General features: G+C 34.1%; 1 protein-coding gene across 23 annotated transcripts in view; it reads right to left on the reverse strand.

The window, feature by feature from the left end:
* The window catches only part of DLG2 (discs large MAGUK scaffold protein 2), a 1,531,179-nt gene that overhangs the window by 882,357 nt on the left and 625,352 nt on the right, over window positions 1-23,470 (reverse strand). The gene's annotated exons all lie outside the window — the stretch shown is intronic.

Consider the following 23,470-nt stretch of genomic DNA (forward strand, 5'->3'; position numbering starts at 1 on the left):
AGACGGTAGTTGGCTGCAGGTCACTGAAACCTTGGAAGCAAAACCATGGATAAGGCAGGATTTCCGGGTTAGATATCCCGGTAGGCTACTGGAGGCAGAACAAGGCAGTGTGGGATAGGGCAGTGGCTGTCAAGACTTACGTTTACCTTACTCACTAAGGTAACACTGATGCCTAAAACAGAATTTAGTTTTAGCACAATGAGATCAGTGTATGTTTGTTGAATGGATAAATGACCTGGTTTTTAACTAGGGCTTTGCTTCTAACCTCCTTGTTCTCTCCCAACTTGATTTGCCTCCTCTGTAAAGTAAGACAGTTGGGCAGATGATTTTTAAGGCCCCTCCCTGCCCTATGAGTCTATAATTCTGATTATGAGTCTTCATGTGAGTGCTGAACAGAAATGTGTAGTGCTCACCAGGGATACAGACTCTGGTAAAATGACTCTGTGTTCTGAAAAGCTAACAGCAGCACCCTTGGGGCAACCCAGATCCTTCTACCTTCTTCAACCTGTGCAACTGCCACCTACGGTTTGGTTTTGCCATTTGCTGTTTCTTTCGCTCTGTGTTCCCACTTCCTATGAGCAGGACTTTTCTTGAATTTCCTTTGTCACTCTTCAACAGCCCCTGTGCAAAATTCTCCACATCACACCCTGTACTCTTTGGAGGCAAAATGCCACAGAAATCCAGCAAATAAATAAATGATAACTCCTGCTTAGTTTTCAAAGAGCTACTCGGCAGGACCACAGCTTACCCTAATATTGCCATGATGCTAAAGGTATTCATTATTCCTTCATACAAGTTTGTCCAAACCACATTTTCGTTGAAAGACTATTCAGTGAACAGAATAAACTAGATCTAAAGGGGAGGGGGGCAATCCTTCCTAAATTAATGAGTAGAAATTTCTGTTTTTAATATTTTAAGATGGAATTAGTCAATAAAGAGGTGAGAAAAAAATGTTGAGCTTTCAAACCGCTGATATCATAGAGGGAATCAAAGAATAGTAATTTACTCTGATGGGAATGCCAGATCAGAAAATAGCGTTTGCACTTTCTTCATAAGATAAGCTTTCCTAAGTCACTAAAACTGGGGCTTGGAAAGATCTTTGATGTTTGATCATTTTGTTGCTTGGTTTTGCTTTTACATTGAACCTTCAGTGACCTTCCTCGCAAACCTGACCCAGAGGCTTTATTAACTTTTACAGGATGGAGCTCTTAAGAAAATAAATTGGGTCTACCAGCTAAGATTTAGCTTGAAAAATAACAAGAATAACTACAGTCTGTACATTAAATAGGCAACTGACGGTAGAGAGGGCAGCGTGGAGTAGGTCATTTTGGTCAGGACCTAGGCCTGTGTTATGTGACCACTTAGCACAATGTAGGTATTCAAATTATATTCGTTGAATGTGTCTATGGCAAAATAGGAAAAGCCTCAAACTGGAAAGACTAGAAGAGGCAATATAGAAGCATATCCACAAATTTTCAGTTGTAAAAGTTTTTTGAAAGCTGGGTGTTTTGTCAATGGAATGAAGTCATTGCCATAGCTGTACAACCATCTTCCCAGAGTTCTCTAGGGGCAGAGATGCCTGCTACAAAGAGGGTGGCAGCTGCCCACAGTAACTCCCTAAGAGTCTCTAACCATTGCTCTGCTGATTGAGATAATTAACTTTTGCAGCTCTGCTGTGTAAGGGAAACAAGTTTTTCAGATTCTTTCCATCTGTATATCATCAGTACCTGGACAGACCTTTTCCTTTATAATTTCATTTTTAATACCTCTCATATGACAGAAGCCTACCGGTGCAGCTGAGTATGAGATGCAACATTAATCCTTTTAAGCAGCTTTGGGTTCATGCCTCAACACACACACTGTGTGAGCCTTCTCAGAATTCTCAAGGTAAATGCAATGTTTAAATCAAGCCATTAAGTATTACACAACTACATTTTCTGCCTAGCACATGAATGATTTCTTTTTAAAAATCACCTAAATATGTCACAGATGATTATAAAAACAGAGTAAACATTAAGCCCTAGAAACTAGTATCTGGTAGCTTGACAAGCTATCTAGGTTAGGTGTTTAACATACACCAAAGACAATACATGTTTGACAATACATTTATACACTAAACAAGTTAGTGTATAAAACCAATAGGCATTCAAATATTTGAGTTGCTTGCAGACCTGATATTCATATTTATAGCCCTTTGATTAACATCTGATATTAGTCTGTTATTTTAAAAAGTGGGTGTCAGAAATACACTACATAGAATTTATGACTAAAGGAATATAAACATAATATTTAAATTTAATTCACAGGAATACCAAGATGTTGATATCATTTATCTCTGTAGAGGATAGGGGAAAAGGAAAAATAGAACATTTACATTTCACTTTGTATGGTTGTGTAATATTTGAGTCCTCTACAATGAGAATGTATCAGTGTTGTTACTTGTATAATTCAAGAGGAAAGCAATATGTTTTCACAAAAATGTATTGATTACTTACTAGGGGCCTCCAAATGAACGAGATATAATCCCTCCTTTCAAGGAGTTCTATACAGTTGGGAGCATAGATGTATAAAGAAATTTCAGTGGAGGATGGCTTTTTAACAGATATATGAAAAATAATGTGGGAACTCAGGAAAAAATAACTGTTTTTTGGTTTCTATATGGTATAAGCAAAATAATTATCACCAATGTATATAAAAAAGCAAAGGAATAGCTAAATCTCTCTGCATGTTTTATTTGTGTGAATGAGAAAAATGATCACTCTAACTTTGTATGTGCATCAAAATGAATGTGTGTAAATTGATCCAGTTGCAGATAGCTATATTTCTGCCCCAAAGAGACAACCAGCCACAGATAAGGGTGGAAAAAATATTGGAATCATTACAAATAATAAACCCATTGACTCTAATTATAATGGGCTAACTACCTGGATTTTTTTCTGTTTTTAAAATCATCAATATCCTGCATGGCTGTTTTTTTTTTTTTTTTAAACATTTAATCATGATATATTGAAGCATCTAGAAATGTAAGAAAGTAATATGACACTCACCCACGTGCCTACCACCCAGATTTAATAAATGATAATATTTTGCCATATTGGATTCAGATTCATTTTAACGAAATAAACCCTTCATAATATAATCAAAATGTCTCCACTTCACTCCACCTCAGATTCAGCTCAAAATAATGTTCACTAACCATTTTTGTACCTCTCCCCCTAAATACATACAACTTTATCAAGAGTACATACTTCAAAATATAATTGACAGATCATAGAGTGTCTATCTTAAACTTTCATTAAAAATTTCCACCAATTTGCATTATTAGTAGTTTACAAAGGTCCTATATTCTAGATGGCATGGTATAATCAGACTTACTAAGTTTTCCCAAACATAATGTATTATGTTAGCTTCTGATGGTTGGGATGTGCATCGTCTTGATTACTGGTGAGATTTAGCATCTTATATGTTTATTGGCAATTTGAATTTCTTCTATTCTATAGCGTTTGCCCATTTTTAAATTAAATTATATTTATCTCACTGATTTGTAAAATTATTTTATGTATTCTGCACACTGATTCCTTGTTTGTTATAGGCACTGAAAATATTTCCTCTCAATCTGTGACTCGTTTTAAACTTCATTTATATTTTATCATATACATATTAATCCTCATAAAAATTTGTATTGAAATTTATCAATATTTTCTTTTATGAAAAAAAATTTATTTTACGTGTGTACATTTTTGTATCCCAAGAAATTTTTTTCTTTTTCCATGTACATTAAGTAAATACATTATTTTGTATTTTCTTCTAAACAATTTTTTTTTCTTTTTACAAGTAAGTCTTAATTTTTTTTAATTATGGTATGAGATAGGAATTAATTTTCCCCATATATATGGCCAGTTGTATATCTTTATTTAATTAATTTATTTTTTGCTGGTGTATAAGAATGTTATTACTTTCCCTTACTGACTTATAATGCTCCTAAGTAATATGTCTAGATCATATTAATGTACATATAATTGTTTCTGGGCTCTTTTTGGGTTGTTCTATTCTTATTTACCTGGACTAATTCCACATTATCTTGATTAATATGCTTTATAATAAATATTGATATTTGAGGAGCTATTCATCATTTTCACTTGATCTAACTTCAAATTAATTTTTATAAAGTTACAATATTGATCATTTTAATACTACACCAAATATTCTGTTATTAGTTTTCAATATCTCATCTTTCTCTTGTAGAAGTACCATTCCCAACCAAAGTAGTCATTATCAGCATCGTTACTTTTTTTACTATTATTAAAGATTACTCAAAATATCTCAAAATATCTCTCACATGCTATCAGTTTATTTTCTCGTCATTATTTTTAGCATCTGAACCCTCTTAAACTTCTTTCTTACTGATGTGCATATTGTAATAGTTATTTCTGCAAAATATGCAATGGTTAAACACGCTCAATCTTTTTATATTTTTCCTGAATGGCCTACATTCATCTTAGAGTTTGAACGATAGCATGGGAAAATGGAGATGTCTAGACTGACAGTGATTTTCCCTCAGCATTTTGAAGATACTACTTCATACTGTCTTCTGGCATCCATTTTTAGGAGAGCTTTCCGCTGTCAATCAAATTGTTCAGTTGTAAGAACAATATCTCTTTTTTTAATAGTTTATTCAAAGTTTTGTTTTCTATTCAAACTACAGTCTCAATTCAATTTTTTTCTCTAAAATTCTGCTTGGGAGACACCTGGGTGGCTCAGTGGTTAAGCGTCTGCCTTTGGCTCAGGGCGAGATCCTGGAGTCCCGGATCAAGTCCCACATCAGGCTCCTCGCAGGGAGCCTACTTCTCCCTCTGCCTATGTCTCTGCCTCTCTCTGTGTCTCTCATGAATAAATAAAATCTTAAAAATAAAATAAAATAAAATTCTGCTTGGAACTCATTATGGTTCTTTATTATTTTTTTAATTCTCGGTTTTTTTCAAGTATTCTCCCTCAATCTCTCCAATCTCTCCTTCAAAAATCCTGTAATATTTTTCCTGGACCATTTCATTTGACTCATCCTATTGTTTCATATATCTCTCACTATTTTTCTCCTTCTTTTCTTTGTGCTATTTTCAGGGGTATGGCCTTAGCTCTAATTAATATTTTTTTCTGAGGTTTTAATCTATTGTTTTACTTATCTACAGAGTGCTTTTGATTAATGAATTTTATATCTATGTTATATATATATATATATATATTTAATTTCTAGTGATTCTATATTTTTCTTTTTTAAATCCACTCAGTCTTTTATAAGGGTATTCTGTTGGTTTATGATTTTTATACCTTCTTTTGTCATATTTTTAAGTTAAAACATTTAGTTTGTAGTCTTTATCTGTTACAGTTTTTACTCAATTTTCATGGAAGTCTAACTCTGCTGATTCTGCTCATAGTGGATAGTTTTTGTAGGTAACTGCATTTTTATTCTAAAATCTTCTTTGATAAGACTGTACTTCCTATGGGAGTCCCAGGAAACCTTGAGTTATGTGACTCTTGCTACAGAATAATTTGCATATCCTTCTGCTAGTTGCTCAGAAGTTTCATTGGTCATGAGTGCTTTCATGCTTACTATTCAGCTTAGTGTTATTCTCTCCACACAAAAGGGTTAAGCTTACTTTTTTCTGTTTTTTCTCCACCCAAATAAAAACACAGTTCCTTATTGCTTTCCTGAGCTAATGAATAAAGTTTTTTAGAAGCTCTATCATTAAATTACAATCTTTAGTTTCAGTTTTATGCAGGAGTCTCAGTTTCATTTCTCTTCCTTCAGTGATCATAAGGTCAAATGTCTCGACCTTCATGGGCATCAAAATGGCCACCCTCTTACCCCAATGGCTCATACTGAGTCCAACATACCCCGGGGATGCCACAGTCAGCTCAAGAAATTACTGCTCTGGCTGTCATTATATTCAAACTCAAACAAGTCAAACTGGCATGCCTCTAGATTAACCCCAAAACAAATGAAGAATTTAATTGGGCTGCACATGAGATTTTGGGTTTAATAAGCATGTTTAACAATCATATGTATAAGATGTACTGCAAAATGTTTCATGCAAGAGATTCCAGAAAGTCATTTACTTAAAATGCTATTCAAAAGTCACTGTCATATAATAATTAATTAACTAGAGTTAACAGTGAGATAAACCACCACTACCAAATTTGTGACCTTAGACAAGTAACACTAAATATATAAAATATAATAAGGAAACTATACCTGTGAGAACAAAAACAAGTGATACACAAGACCACAAGATGGAAGAGTTTTCTCAAAACACCTATACAATGTTAAAGAATGAGTAGGTGAATGATTTTGTAATAGAGAATTCAGTTCAACCTCCAAACTTGCATGCCTTGCCAAGCATGCCACAAATAAATGCATTTAAACACCACTTGTCTAACCTAAGCCCTTTCGAATGGTAACTTTCCTATCGATTATAATTCATTATGCAGTCCACCGTTGTACCTATCCCAACAAGAGAATTATTTTCATCCATGGAAGTGAAGTGCTAATTTGAGAGTCAATACTCTTAGTTTTAATTTTATTGTTACCAATTATATTACCGCTGGGTATTATACTATATAATCATCTAAATTCCCCATAAGATCAAATAATCTATTATTGCATGACACAATGCCCCAAAAATTGATTTGTAAGTCAGTGACCTTTCAAGTTCAATGGCCATTTTTGATGAAGTTGTAGTCTTGCCATATCATCTTTGGGTCCTTACAAAAGTATTTTCTCATTCCCTGACACACACCATGTACTTGCATCTCTGTATATGTGGTTTCCCCTAACTTGCAGTCCTTCCTCTCCACCTTACTTCCTGCTGCCCACCATCCTACATGTGACAAATCCTTATATGTGTTCTGGGATTTGGCTCAATAATTCTCTATGAAACTTTTCCTGATCCCTCCAGACACAGCCAGTTTGTACTCTTGTACTAAAACTAATATTCCCTATTACAATTAGTACATATCCCAGGTTCAGCTCTTATTACACTTGTGACTACTTTAAATTTGAATGTTTTCCCCTAAACGACTAAGAGCAATTAAAAAAAAAATTCCCATGCCTGATTTCTTTTCGCATCCTCAAGATCTGCATAGTCCTTTGCATATAGCAGGCATTCAATGTATTAGAATAACTTAATAGTTATTTGTTGAATGAATGAACAAATGAATGACCATATCACTTGGATTAAGCTGCATCATACTCCCAAGAGAAAACAGGAAGGCACTGTAGAGACATATATTAAGCATTTATTACCTTCTATTTGTATTTTTACCTCGCATTCATCTTCATAATATAAGAGATAAATCAAAGTCACTGTAAGAAGGGCTCAAAGTGCTTTGAAAAACATTTCAAAAGGTAAATCAATGAGACTTCTTGACTCATGGCCTTCAAGTTATCAATTTTTTTCACTTTTTAATTTTCCCCTTTCCTTAGATAGACACATGTGATCTTTTACAAAATTTAATAAATAGAACCATATTCCTAAATAAATAAATAAACTCCCCTTTCATTGCCTTAAAATAAGACCTATTAATGAAAACATACAGACTATTCCTTTTCCATTTGGCCACCTACATTAAACAGAAACAGCAACCGCTGAAATCCTCAGTACAAATGTCAATTGCAGATAGTGTTGCTGAAAATAATCCTGAAATTAGTTGCAGCCTCTCTCCAGCTTAAAGACTATATGCAGGTAAAAAAAAAAAAAAAAAAGTAATACTATCACTATGTTTTATCTTTCACAGATGAATAGAGAGAAAAGGGAAGAAGACTGACATGCTGGCTACTTCCTCCATGTCAGCTACTTTACCTTAAGCATTTTTATACAAAATTAAATATTTTGTCTTTAAAATACATGAACTACTTTGCCCCCCAAGGTACTTAACATTCCTTATCTCAGTACTTATCTAACCTCATATGTTTTTACCGTAGTCATATACTAAAAGTATACATTTTTAAAGAATGTCTGCCATGTATCATCTGAAACATGCCACACCTTAGGAAATACTCTCATCTAATTGAATCACTTCAAGATACCTCTAAGTCAAATAATATTACTTTCCTTTTACAAATTCAGAACTACATTTCTTGAATTAAGTGACTTCTTCAAGGCCATTTTCCTAAAAAGAATCAGGCTTTGAATCCCACTTTGCCCCACAATTCTTGATTTTCAAAACTTCTCTGGTCTTCAGTGTTCTTACCTTTAAAACACACTATAACAGCACAAGAAATATCATGAATTGCCTTAGAATGAAACAAAAACCGAAGAAATGGAGAGGGAGCAAGGGCAATAAGTTCAGGTATCTTTCAGTAACCCATGAACTGGAGTGGGGAAGACAGGCTTTCTATTAGAAAGAAAATTTGAGTTGGGCCCTAGAAAACAAACCAAAGGAAAAAAAGACATCGATTTGCCAGGAGAAACTGCACAAGCAAAAGTAAAAAGGCTAGAAAGCATGAAATATATTTGAGAAACAGCAGAAAGTAAGGGAAAAAAGGCAATAGCCAAACTGATTAAACAAAAGCCAATAAATGTTTAATCATGACAAACATGTTCAGGGTGGAGACCAGGGAGAATGATGAAGGTGTAGATATGCATAGGGTATTAATCAGGCGAATAGATGTGGGGAAAGGCAAGGAGAAATACAAGATACATTCTATCTTGATATTCTACATTAGATTGGGGTCCCGACTCACTTCCTTAGCACAATGCATTATTTTCCAAAATATTTATCATGATGACAATTATCTATTTAGCTTATGTATTTCCCTTGCTTTCCTTATGGGACATTCCATAAAAGCAGGGACCATGCCTGTCTTTTCATTATTGCTGAAACCAAGTGCTTTGATGAACAAAGTGCCTGGTGCATAATAAATTATCTAAAAGCATTTACTAAATGCATGAATAAAAGAAGGAATAACTGAGGAGAAAGAATCAGTAAAATGTAACAGATGATTTATAGGTTAGAAACATGGAGTCAAAAGCAGATGATTTGAGCCCTGGAGAGTTGGAGACATCTCTAAGACAAAGGAAGAATTTGCTTTACGGTGTCCTCTTCCTTCATTTGACTTTCTCTTTCCTCTTTGCCTCATTAGAATTTTAAGCATTCTTATTTTACAGTCTTTGTCTGAAATTTTCACTGGTAAATTTCTTTTTTTTTTTAAAGGATTTTATTTATTTTTTCATGAGAGACACACACACACAGAGAGAGAGAGAGAGAGAGAGAGAGAGGCAGAGACATAGGCAGAAGGAGGAGAAGCAGGCCTCAGGCAGAGAACCCAATGCAGGCCTCAGTCCCAGGATTCTGGGATGACGCCCTGAGCCAAAAGCAGACGCTCCAGGCATCCCTCACTGGTAAATTTCTTAGACATTTAATTCTATCATTTGTTAGATCTGCTGATTCTTCCTCTTGGTCAGTACCTTCCAAGGGAGAGTTCTAAATTTTCTTTGTAATTCTTCTAAAGCAGAGAATTTTTTTTTAAAAATAGGAAGTTTCATTGCAAATTGTTTGGATGTTTTCTACTTTATTGTATTCTAGGGGATTTAACCTGCATTATGAGATTTCCATAACCATATAAAAATAAAATGGGTAATGTTATGTTAACTTTTAGATGGTTCAAGTTGTAATGGTTCCAGAAAACAAAACAAAACAAAGCAGGAGTATGTATATCTGGTAAGAAATGTTATAAAACAATCTCTCCTCCATTCATCCCTTTATTTAATACTGACTTGAGTGTTATTATATGCCAGCCATATTTCTTAGCAGTGGGGATATAACAGTGAACTAAACAGACAAACGTACCTCTGGAGCTCACATTTTAGTGTAGGGAAGGGATAAAAAGGAATATAAATATCAGCATATATAGTCTATTAAATATTGATACACGCCAAAGAAAAATTGAAACAGGTACATAGAATAAAAAGTGTTCAAAGGGGTTAAATTTTTTGAAGATTTGATTAAGGTAAACTTCATTGAAAAAATATTTATTCTTTAAGATTTTATTTATTTATTCATGAGAGACATACAGAGAGAGGCAGAGACATAGGCAGAGACAGAAGCAGGCTCCATGCAGGGAGCCCAATGTGGGACTTAATCCTGGGACTCCGGGATCACTCCTGAGCTAACGGCAGACACTCAACTGCTGAGCCACCCAAGTCCCCTTCAAAAAAAATATATATATATATATTTAATGATAGGCACACAGTGAGAGAGAGAGAGAGAGAGGCAGAGACACAGGCAGAGGGAGAAGCAGGCTCCATGCACCGGGAGCCCGACGTGGGATTCGATCCTGGGTCTCCAGGATCGCGCCCTGGGCCAAAGGCAGGTGCCAAACTGCTGAGCCACCCAGGGATCCCTAAAAAATAATTTTTGATCAAAGATCCTAATGAAATGAAAGTAAGTCAGAAGGCTATCTAGTGAAATAATATTCTGTGTGAAGGCCTTGAGAAGAGATTATGCTGGCTTGTTTGATGATGACAGTAAGAAGGTCAGCGTGGTTCAACCACAAGGAGAAGAAAGATGATATAAAATAGAGTCAGAGGGACAGAGAGGTGATTGAGGGGGGAATGGACACTTTGGTTTTTGCTATAAATGAGATGGGAATCAACTTGTGAGGAGAAATGTAATATGACTAACATATTAATAAGATCACTCTTGCTACTGTCACAAAAAATTTGTAAGGAGTCAAAGATAACAGCTAAACTATTGAAATTATCAAGTTTAAAAATAATGGCACCTTGGACAAAAGTAAGGCACATGGAGATAAAAACAATGTTCAGGTGGTGGACATATTTTGAAGAAAGGGAATGACAGATGTGAGAGAAAGAGAAGAGGCAGGGATGACTCCAAACCCACTGACACAAGCAATACAAGGCTGATCTTACCATTGGATGAAATGAAGATCATGAATAGGACAAGTTTTTCAGGAAAAAATAAGTTAGGCTTGGAATGTGTTAATTTGAGATATTTTTTTGAGATCTATGTGGAAACATCAAGTAAGGCTTGCTGAATATACAAGTCTAGCATTGGCATATAAATGGTATTTAAAACCACAGTCACTGGCTGAGATAATTAAAAAACTCAAAGACAAAGTCCTTGAACATTTCAACATTTACAGTTATCTCTTTTATAGTTTCCTTACTGTGAATACTATGAAAGCAGTAAACGAGTGAAAGAAGGACAAGTTGAGAGTCCATAGAATGGAAATGATTATTATGAATGTCCATGGGATTTAAGCTGGGCAGAAAAGGCAGTGAGGCTAGAAAAGATGTGAGAATCAGAAAAAAGGTGATAGGGACAATGAATTATAAGACCAGGTAGGGGCCCAAAGTTTGCTGGAGTCAATCATTCACTACATGTCAATCATTACAATCATGCTGGAGTCAATCATTACAGTCAATACATACAGATATTTAAGGCTTGTATTAGGGATACTATATTTTATATGGTTAAAATGCTTATCCAATGCTTATTTGAATGCTTATCATTTTTTATTTTTTATTTTTTTGTTATCATTTTTTAAAATATGAGTCAAACACTTAAGGACTTATTTTAATCATCAAAGAACTCTATGAGATGGCTCCAGCCTGTACATAAGAAGACTCAGAGAAATTAAGTAACTTGCTGGAGGTCACTCAACTAACTGTGGACCACCTGAATCCAGCTGAAGTCTGACTCTGGTTCCCCTCTCCCAACTACAAGCCTGGGCAGGGTGCCTATTATGTGGCACCAGTCATTTTCCCTTGGGACAGAACCTTAGGCCCCTGTAAGCCTGCAAGCTGTATTGGGGATCAGAAACCCCTCTTCTTATTCTGTGTTCATATTCTTTTTTTTATTTTTTTATTTTATTTCATTTATTCATGATAGGCACACAGTGAGAGAGAGGCAGAGACACAGGCAGAGGGAGAAGCGGGCTCCATGCACGGGGAGCCCGACGTGGGATTCGATCCCGGGTCTTCAGGATCACGCCCTGGGCCAAAGGCAGGCGCTAAACCGCTGAGCCACCCAGGGATCCCCTCTGTGTTCATATCCTTTGATGTCTTTGTGAAGTATTTGGTGAAGTCTTTGTGAACATTCTATTCTGTCTCAGAAGAGTTAAAGAAAGATTTTATTCATGAATGGGTTAGATCCTATCAGGAAGCAATTGGAACCTGGGATCTCCTCCGGTGAAGAGGATTTTGGGTGACTGATACTTCTACTTTAGGGTACTTTAATCTAGTGCCCCATCTGTGGAGTCTCCCAAGAGTACTAATAAAATATATGATTAGCTAATTAGCAGTGAGAATTACAGAGCTTAAGCTCCAGAGGAAGATGACTAGAGACACAAATCTGGGAGCTATCCTCATGGTGGGGATGGTTGTCCACCAAGGGGAAATAGACACCTTCAGACTACCAATTGGCCTCAGGAAAATGTCTAGCCAGTAAGATAAAAACTCGTAAATGTGGAATGGAGCAATCACTTTGGAAATGTAAAATAGAGCAATCATTTTGGAAAAGCTTGGCAGTTTCTTAAAAGGTGAAATCTATAACAATGCCTTAGCAGTTCCACCCCTAGGTCATTTACCCAATAGAAATGAAAGCATATGTCTATTCAAAGATTGCATTCAAATTTTATAACAGTTTTATTTGGAATGACCAAAAGCTGGGGGAAAATGTCCATCAACAGATGAATAAATAAATAAATTATGTTTTATTTATACAATGCAATACTACTCAGAAACAAAAAGGAATGAACTGTTGATATGACCAAAAGCATGAATGAATCTCATAATAATCAGACCCAATGAAATAGGCCAGACCACATATCATATGACTCTATTCATTATATAACTCTAAACAAGTTTGTAGTGACAGAAAATGTATCAGTTGTTGACCAGTGACCTTTGGGGTAAGAGGAGGGAAGACTGACAAACATATACAAGGAAACTTTAGGGCATGGTAGATATATGCATTATCTTGATTGTCATGATAGATCTACACAGGTGGATATATGTAAAAATCTATCAGATCCCCAACACTAAGTATGTGCAGTTTATTCTATGTCAATTATATCTCAATAAAGGGGCTAAAACAAATAAACAGAAGGGATGCTTAGCATTTGAAACTTGAATATATTTGGTTTTCCTAAAAGGGGAGAATTTCATAAAAAAAGAAAGAAATATAAAACAATGAAGAAAAGAAATAGAAACTGGGGCAATTTAGAAAAAAAAAAAACAACAACTTCTATTTCCTTTTTTTATTCTGTCTCTACCTAACTTCTGTTCTTCTCTTTTCTCTCACCTACAGCAATTTTTCTAATGAAATTTCACACCTGTCCATTTCTGACACCATCTACATTTAGTAACAGTGCAAGTATTAACAGTGTATTTTAGGCATATGTTTCTGTCTGAGCTGCACTGCAAGTGAATCAATAAAGAATTTAAGAAAACCCGATTAATTCTATTTTTCTTTTCCATTTTATTTAGTTCAGTTTTGGTATAGAAACACATTTAACCATGGTACTTAATTTTGATTTCAGAAATTGATTTTTACTCTATTTTCTGCTGTTGCTTAGGAAACAAAGTTTTCAAAGTCTATAAACTATTCATCTCAGCAATCTTTGGCAGACACACTATTCTAAGAGATCCCGGGAATACTTTGTGCTCCCTTTCTTTGCCAAAATGCAAGAAAAGTAAAGCCCCCCACAATGGAAAGAAAAAAAGAAAATATCACCACAGATCATGTGTGCAACAGCACATGCTAAAATCTCATCCCATTTTCCACCGAGCATTTAAGGGGCATAGACAGTATTTGAAACTATATCAAGGGCTTAAAAGAAACTCTAAATTGGGACTCCACATCCAGGAACATTTGGGAATTTAACTGCATCATGTTGGAAAGTCTTCCCTGATGGAGAAGGGATGTTTCAGAATCAGGAATGTGGGCCAAAATGATCAATTTGTTTCCTGTCGGCACAGCTCAAATTACATTCTTGACTCAGTAACACTGAGCTCTTTCCAACACATCCATTAAGGGAACTTGGCTCACACTGACGATGTCTGTAAGACCCAATGTCTATGAGAACAACCATAACCCTCTCCAAAGGAGTATAGAACACTGGGTTCTGAGAATCAGGACCTTCGTCTCAGTATTGCAACTTTGCATGAAAAACCTGCTGATATCTCCAGACATTTGGATAGGACAAATTCAAAATCCCTCAGCTTATTCTCTGAAGTACCATGGACCACATTTTAAACAAGCTTATTTAGAAATAGGAATAAGTAGCTATCCACCAGAAATAAGAATACATGGCAATTCATTATGCAAGGAAATAGTGCATTAGAATCAGGTTGCTTGACCCAAACAAGTGATAGAACAATTTCTTAATTTTCACCCTGAGAAGACATCACCAATTGGTTGTGCTTTTGCTATTCTAGCAATGGTCTAAGAGCCTATATCATATAATTTACATAATGATAATAAATAGCATTTACTAATTATTGGGTATGTGTAAGACATTGTGCTAAGTACCTTACATGCAGTTTATACCTTATCACAACTTTGCAAAGTCAGGAGCTAACTCTGCCCTTTCTGTTCGGGTCTCCTGATAGATCATTGCTTTGGTCTTTGTGCCTTAAATAAATCAAGTGCCCCTTAGTAGATGAGTGGATAAATGAGATATGGAATATATACACAATGGAAAGTTACTCAGCCATGTAAAGGAACAAAATCTTGCCATTCCCAACAATATGGATGGACCTACAAGGTATCATGCTAAGTGGAATAAGACAGAGGAAAAACAAATACCATATGATTACACATATATGTGGAATCTAAAAAAAAAAAAAACAAATGAATGAACAAACAACAAAGAAAGAAACACTCATAGAGAATTGGTTCCAAAAGAGAAGAAGGTAGAGGAATAGGTAAAATGGGTGAAAGGGATTAAGAGGTACAAACTTTCAGTTACAAAATAAGTAAGTCTAAGGAATGAAAAGTACTGCATAGGGAATATAGTCAATAATATTGTAATACCCTTATTGTGGTGAACATTTATTAATTATATTATATTAATTATATTATATTAATATATATAATTATTGAATCATTATGTTGTACACCTGAAACTAATTAAATATTATATGTAAACTATAAGCCAATTATAAATAAATAAACAACAGATGATAAATCAACCAACCAACCAAATACAATACCTTGTCAGGTCTCAGGCCTTGCTCTAGCTTCTGCCTGGAATCCTCACTCCAAGATATTCATATAATCAATCCCTCTCTCCCTTCAAGTCTTTGCTAAAGTGACACTTTGCTTTGGTTGTTCTCTTTTTAATTTTAAACATTGCATTTATCAGTACTTAATATCATTTTCACTTATTTCTTTTCCCAACACCATTATCAGAATGCAAGGCAGAGATTTTTACCCTTATTATTCACTAGCTAAAATGATGCCTTTAGAAGTAGCTTTACATAACCACCACTTGTTACCACCTACCAAATTAGTAGGTTCAAAGCAAAAGCAAAGCTTTTTAATAAATCCTTGTTCTTAGTTTAAGGTTAACCAGTAGTTGTGCTATAATAAACTATGTTCAGATATTTCCACCTGAATTTGTTCTGCAAAACAACAGGCTAAATAATTTAATTACGTGAGCAATACTCTGTGTTTATTAGAAACCATTAGATGCAAAATATAATATGTGACGTCCTAGGCATTGCCCTCCTGAAACTTCCAATCTTGTTGGGAGAGAAAACATATAATATGAAGGAATTAGAAGATATTATATTAAATAATTTTTCATCATTTATTTATTCATTCACGTAACAAAATATTACCTTCATGTGCAAGGCATTCTGGGCTAGGTGCAGAAGGTATAGAAGTGAATAAGGCACAATTCCTGACTTCAAGGAGTTTATACTCTGGTAGAAGAGGTAGGATATATACTACAGGATAAAACTTCCTCAATGAATAAAGACTGGACAAATGGGATAAAATGTGCTAAAATAGAGTAAAAAGATAAAATGTTTTGAGAATTCATAAGAGGGAGAAAGTATAAAGACAGTATATTATAAAGTGTTAAACTGAATGTAATCAAATGCCAAACTGTATGGCAGAGACGATAAAATGCTATTGCCTACCACTCCTGCTTTTGAAATACACCAGGGATTGTGGTGAGCCTTCATGCAGAAAATAACATATGCCAAGACTCATATTTCTCTTCGTTCCCTGTGAAAGGGCACTGAACATTAAACAGAGTACAATCCCGAATGATGTTTCCAGCTGTTCCTAAGAACAATTTCATAAGCACAGTTTCATTCTTCCTCCCAAATTTAGCAAACTAAAGACAAAGTCTAGTATTAATTTTCCAGAGGTTAAATTTATAATTCAATTCATGCAAAATTGGTTAAATACAACAAATCTCATAAATGAAAGTTTTTATTTTTATTTTTTTAAATTTTTTTTAAATTTTTTTTTTCATTTATTTATGATAGTCACAGAGAGAGAGAGAGAGAGGCAGAGACACAGGCAGAGGGAGAAGCAGGCTCCATGTACCGGGAGCCTGACGTGGGATTCGATCCTGGGTCTCCAGGATCGTGCCCTGGGCCAAAGGCAGGCGCCAAACCGCTGCGCCACCCAGGGATCCCTTATTTTTATTTTTTTAAATGAAAGTGTTTAAATCACATGTGAAGCATTACTCTCCAAAAATAGAGACAAACAATGCAATCTATATTTCAACTATTTGTCTTTTTTCAAATTGCAAAAGTGCTAATTATTCTAGAAAACCTGAAAATATACAACATAAAAGAAAAGTAAAATTTGCCTGTAATTCTGTTATCTATCTAAATGCTAGAAAATTGGTGTATTCCCTTTTATGTATAGGTATACACACAGATGCAGATGTAGTGATAAATGTACAAACTGGTGTGATTACTGATTATAATTTGCATAATGTTTTAGCCATTATTATGAGAAACTGGACCACCATTCAATGTGCTTTAAAGACATGATTTCTTTTTTGGCGTCATGATAGTCTATCTCATGGATGTGCCAACTGTCATAAACAATGCTATGATAAAATAAGTATACAAAAATGTTTATTTTCTTGTCTAATTATTTCCCTAGGATGTATTCCTAGAATAATTCTAAAATGATGAACACATTTTTGAGAATTTTATTAAGTGCTGCCAAAACGTTACATGATATAAATCCTGTCCAGCATTATCCTGGAGTGATCATCTTCCCACATTCTTGTCACCTGGAGTATTGCCATATCCTTTTCCTAATTCACTGCTCATTCACAGTTTTTATATTGTTTTAAATATTGATTTAGAATATTTTAAGAACTTTCTTGAATATTTGTGAATTGTCTAGGACACTGGTAATTTTTAAATTGATTTTTAAGAGCTCTTTATAGTTTAAACATGATAATTATCTCATTTATGGATTATCATTTTTTTGTATCTTAAATATAGTATTTTAAAGTTCTTATGTAAAAAAATAAAAAAATAAAGTTCTTATGTAGTCAAATTTATGTTTTTTCTTTGTCAATTCTTATATTGCACTCATGATTATAAAGACCTTCTCCCAACTAAGGATAAGTTAAATATGGATTTTTTATGGGTTTATTTTTACGTTAGTCTATTAATATATCTATAATTAACTTGGTGTTTGATGATAGAAATAATTGATAATGTTGATTAAGTGAAGACTCACCAAACAGTATACTACATTCTTTATATGAATTATCTCCCATTTAATCCTAATAAATACCTTAAAACTATTATTTATATTAATAGGGAAGAGGTAATAATTATTACTGTCCCTCTTTTATATGTGAGGAAACCAAAGCTCAGAGAGATTGATTTACTTACCCAAGGTTGCACAACCAGTAAATGATGTAGCTGGTATTTAAACTCTGGCAGTCCCTAAAGCCTGTTCTCTTAACTACTCTTTTTATACTAAATGTAGAATGGCTCTAACTTGATGTTTCAATAAACTATCAATTTTATGAACACCAGGTTTTGAATAATAAATCTGTTTCCTCTCTGATTTTTTGTAAAAAGTTCTAGTACTTTAATTTATTTATAAACTTTTTAGAGCCTCTGAATTTATTTTGCACCAACTATAGAGAATGAGATTATCTGTCATATATTCCAAAATAATTTTGCTATAGTACAGTATTAATAAAATAATTATTCTCTACTAATTTTCAATACCACTTTTATGATGCATGAAACATTTATATATACATAACAATTCTCAATTTTCTCTTTTATCTATTTGATGTATCTGTAACTTCCGTGACTTCTAGAACATCACATTTCCCATATTACTCTGAATTATTTCCACTAATTCCATGAACTTTTCATGCTTCCCAAGTATTTAATTTAATTTTCCAAGTATCATAAAAAGTCTCCTCAAAACTTTTGTTGTATTAACTCTGATAGAACTCTTAAAAATATTAATATTTACACAATATTCTTATTAACACTTTTATTTTCCTTAGTTCAGTTTTATAGCTTTTTATTTTTAAGATTTTACTTATCTATTCATGAGACACACACAGAGAGATGCAGAGACATAGGCAAAGGGAGAAGCAGATTCCCTGAAGAGAGCCAGATGTGGACCTCAGGATCACGATCTGAGCCAAAGGCAGATACTCAACCACTGAGCCACCCAGGTGCCCCTATAGTTTTTTTCCACAAGACCCAGTACGGTCAAATTTTATTTATAGGTCTCTATAAAGCTTTTATCAACTATACTCAAATACAAAAATTAATATTAAAAATTATATTAATTAAAATTATAAATGATAATATCCAAATAAGTGCTAAATACACATTTCCTCTTTCATTTTTATTTCTTCCTTCATCATATGTGACATTATTCTATATAATAAGCTCTATCTCACAGTTAGCCATTCTGTTGAATTGGTCTGATAGCCAGTTCTTATACCAGTATTTAACATTTTGTTACTTTTTAAAAAATAGTTTATTTATTTATTTATTCATGAGAGACAGACACAGAGAGAGGTAGAGACACAGGCAGAGGGAGAAGCAGGCTCCATGCAGGGAGCCTGACCTGGGACTCCATCCCGGGTCGCCAGGATCACACCCTGGGCTGAAGCTGGTGCTAAACTGCTGAGCCACCCGGACTGCCCCTATTCTGTTACTTGTTATAGCCTGTAGTGCTTATTAATTTATAGTAAGACAAATAGCCTATTCAATGTTTTACCTTTTGGCAGCAGCATTACTTACTGTCCACTTATTATTCTAAGCAAACATAATTATCTTATTGGTTTCAAATACTTTATTATTTGGCCTATGGTAAGTTATATTAAACACTGAAAAATTTTTATTTTTTTAATTTCACATTTTATATGCAGAAATGTGGGTTATCTTGCCATTTACTCAAATATGCTTTGACATTGCTTAGAAAAATTTTACAGTTTTATGTATATATTACATATATGTATGAGTTACTTCCAGATATGTTGTACACTCTGCTGCAATTATAAATGGAATATTTGAAACCATATTTTCTATTTAAGTAATTAGGAAAGGAACACATTTGTTTTATACTTGTCTTATTATCAGACCCATGTCATGATTTTGGGACAGAAAAAAAAAAAAGAAAAAGAAAGAAAGGAAAAAAACAGCAATTAATCTTTTCTCTGATTCTTTTATTTCATGTTAATTTTTTGGTATTCAGAAATTTCAAATAATGTTAAAGCATAAAAGTTATGACATATATCCTTTTTCTTCTCCAATTTATAGAGGATTCTTTTAGTTTTCAACATTAAATATAAGATTACTAGTATGAAATAGTTATTATTTACAATGTTAAATACGTAGCTATTTATTCTTAGTTTTCAAAGAGCTTGTGTCAAGAATGAGTGTTGAATTTTATCAAATGCCTTTAACATATCTTTGGATACTAATTTTTTATTTCTTTGACTTTTTAAAAGATTTTATTTATTTATTTGAGCGAGAGAGAATGAGCAAGGGGAAGGGCAGAGAGAGAGAGAGGAGCAAACTCCTCACTGAGAAGGAAGCCCAACTTGGGGCTGGATCCCAGGACCTGGAGATCATGACCTGAGTTGAAGACAGATGCTTAACTGACTGGGCCACCCAGATGCCCCTATTTCTTTGATTTTTTAGATGTTCTGTTTTATAGTAACAGATTTCCAATTAAACCATCTTTGCCTTTTAGGAATTATATCCTACTTATTCCTCATAGGTAATTATTCAATTGATGATATTTTTTTTTGCTGAATGCACTTTATTTTGGATCTATACATCTTATTAATAAGAATAGGTCATAGTATTTTTTAGTGTGTGTGCTTATCAGTTTCGATATCTGGCTAATATTAACTTCATAAAGTGAACAAATAAATAAATGACCAATTATACTTGGAGGATGTTCTAGAGAAAGTAGCCCAAGAATGAAGATCTAAAATTTATACTATACAAAGAGTTAGTTCAGGTTTCATATAGCTCGATCATACTCATATTCACTCTTTTGGGGATGCCTGTGCTCTGGTTTTTCTATTAGGAAAAATATCAAATAGAAAAAATATAATTATATTCATGTGACAAATACTGCATCCCTGAATTATACTCTTTTTAATATTACTTATATTGGACATTAACAAGTAGCTTTGGGCCACTAATTTATCAAATATATATAAAATTTCATTTAGGTTTTATGGTAACCCAATTAATTTTTCCATTTGCTCATCCAAGTAGCTTTACTCAGTGTGTCATGTGTTAGCCAGTTCTCTAAAGTTGATGTTACAGTAGGGAATAAGACAGGTAAGATTCTGGCTATTGTGAAGCTACTATCTCATATACATGAGGAATGTGAAGCTGGCCAAGTAAAGCATTTTGCCCCAAATCAGAGATATTGTAAGTGAGTAATTATTTTATTGTACTATGAGAGACTCATAGTCTCAAATCTTCCAGAGACTGGAAGATTTTTCAGGAAGTAGCTCCACATATGTTTAGTATTTTGTAATAAGTTTGACCTAAAGGTGGAAAAGTAGGTAAGACAACCCCTGGAAAATTCTTTAAGCTCCAAGTTGCAAGGTTCAAACTTTTTGAGTTCACTAAAACCGTCAAAAATGTTAAAAAATAGCAAAACTATAATAATACTGACTTTATTTCTCAAACAGTTAGGAGTTATGGCTTTCCCTTGTGGCATATTCTCTTCCAGGCGCTATGCAATGCACTACATATGCAGTCATTTTAGCATCCTAAAAACATTTTAAGGCAGGCATTATTACCACCATATTATGCTTGAAGAAATGGAGAGTCAGAATTTAAAGCAAATTGGCCAATGTCACACATTGTCACACATTATCGACATGTCACACATGTCGATAAAGGGTCTAGAGTTCATATCCAGGTCATTTTGTTTCCATGAAACTTATTTTTGCCTCTCTGCTATGCCTTTCCTAGAAGTATGTCTCATAACTGTTTAAGTGAAAAATAAGTGTCTCTAAACATCTTTGAGTTATGCTTTCAGATAATTGCAAATAAGTGACCAGAAATGTAGAGAATTTAAAAAATGAAAGAAATAGGGAGAAATCAACCCACCAATCAATTATATATAGGCAGTAATCCAAATATGATAATGAAACTCATAAAATATTACGAGTTTGATATTATTAGGACTTCACTGAAACCTTCATAAAAGTTTAGAGTAAGTTTTGGATAAGAATTTAAAAGTTATTTAGAGAGTGAATAAATGAGGTTATAAGTTAACCATAGAGCTTTAACACAACTCTACTGAATCAATCTGCTATGAAATTTTCCTTTTGGAGTGGAGAAGCTTACCAATTTATACCTTTCTCCTGATAGATAGAATAATGAGTTCTGGTAGAGAAGCATCTGTATTTTATTTATTGTTGGGTTGCCAGCACTTGGCACAAAATTTGGCACATGATTGCTACTCAGTAATGCTTAGGTAAATGAATGAATGAGTGAATGAATGAATTTCTGTAATGCTAAAGAAATCAGCATGGAAAGTACAAAAAGACACCAGAAATACAGTCAGGAGATCAAGTGTCTTGGCTTTATTCCAGTCTAATTGTCACCAATGTTAAGTAGATATTTAACTTCACTATGCCTCAGTTTTTGCATCAGTGAAATGAAGCAGCTAAACTAAATGATCCCACAGGTTTTTTTAACTCTAAATTCTATGATCTGCAATTCATAATTTCAACATTTTCTTACAAAATTGTCTTACCCTTCAAAGAGCAGAAGCTCACATTTATCAAAATGGCTCTCAGGCCGTCAGAGACTCTAACCACATATTAAACCACTTACAAGCTTCCTGGTAGTGCATGCAAGATGTCCTTATCTCTGTTATCCTTAGACATTCTACTTTATGACTATAAATGGTAACTTTTTAAAAAAGTTCCCCCCCACAACTACTTAACAGTCTAAATAAACATATAAGATAGCTGGAATTAATTGATGAATGTAATGACCACTGTGGTTTTAAACATGTATAAAGATCTAATTTTCCAGAACATGGAAATATTATCTAGCTGCCCTACCTAATGTACTACTTGTCCAAAAACTGTGAAATGACCATATATTAAAAAGCTAATACAGTCATTCTTCTTACACAAGTCATGGTTAATCACTTTTCCACAATTTGGGCAAAATATTTATTAGCATTTAGAGGGATACCAGCTTGGTTCCATAGGAATAAGATAATTTATGAATGGCTTAACTATGTAATATATTTTAATTTTCCTTTTCTTTGATGCTGAACTGGAAATGACTACATCATCACCTACAAGGGATTGGAAATTTAAAAATTCAATTAGATGTCCAACACTACCTAGACTTTAAACAACTGTTAGTGGCCTGGTTAAGAACTGGCCCCTGTCTTTTCAGGCAAGGTCACAAAACCTACAAAGACTTCAGCAGACCACTCATAAAAATCACATACCTGATCTTATTGCTATGAGGAAAGAATATTGAGTTGAACTAAATTACAGCATAGAAGGGCTAACTCTTAAAACCATCAGGTGCATAGATGGGGATAGGTGTTATATAAAGCCCAAATTTACTTCTCTTAGTTACAAAGCAACATTCAAATAGGTGGAACATCAAGAGGAAAAGACTAGAGAGATCTCTGAGGCATCTCTCATGCCTTACGAGTAAAATATCTGCGTTACAGAGATGCAGCCCTTGTCTAAGGTCACACTCGGGAGCACAGCCAGATTACAGACTTCACTCCCCTACTTTCCAGTACAACATTCTTTTCTGTAGGACCACATAATCTCTCTTCTATGGGCGGAGGTGTGTTTCTTACAGTATTCCTGATTGGATGCATCCTCTGAGAACACAGCTGTTCTAAATAAAGATAGCTCAGGAACAAGGGGTCAGGATATGATTCATTCTACTCAGAAATACCAGAGAAG

Source organism: Vulpes vulpes, chromosome 11, assembly GCF_048418805.1.
Source record: "Vulpes vulpes isolate BD-2025 chromosome 11, VulVul3, whole genome shotgun sequence".
Classification (NCBI taxonomy): domain Eukaryota; kingdom Metazoa; phylum Chordata; class Mammalia; order Carnivora; family Canidae; genus Vulpes; species Vulpes vulpes.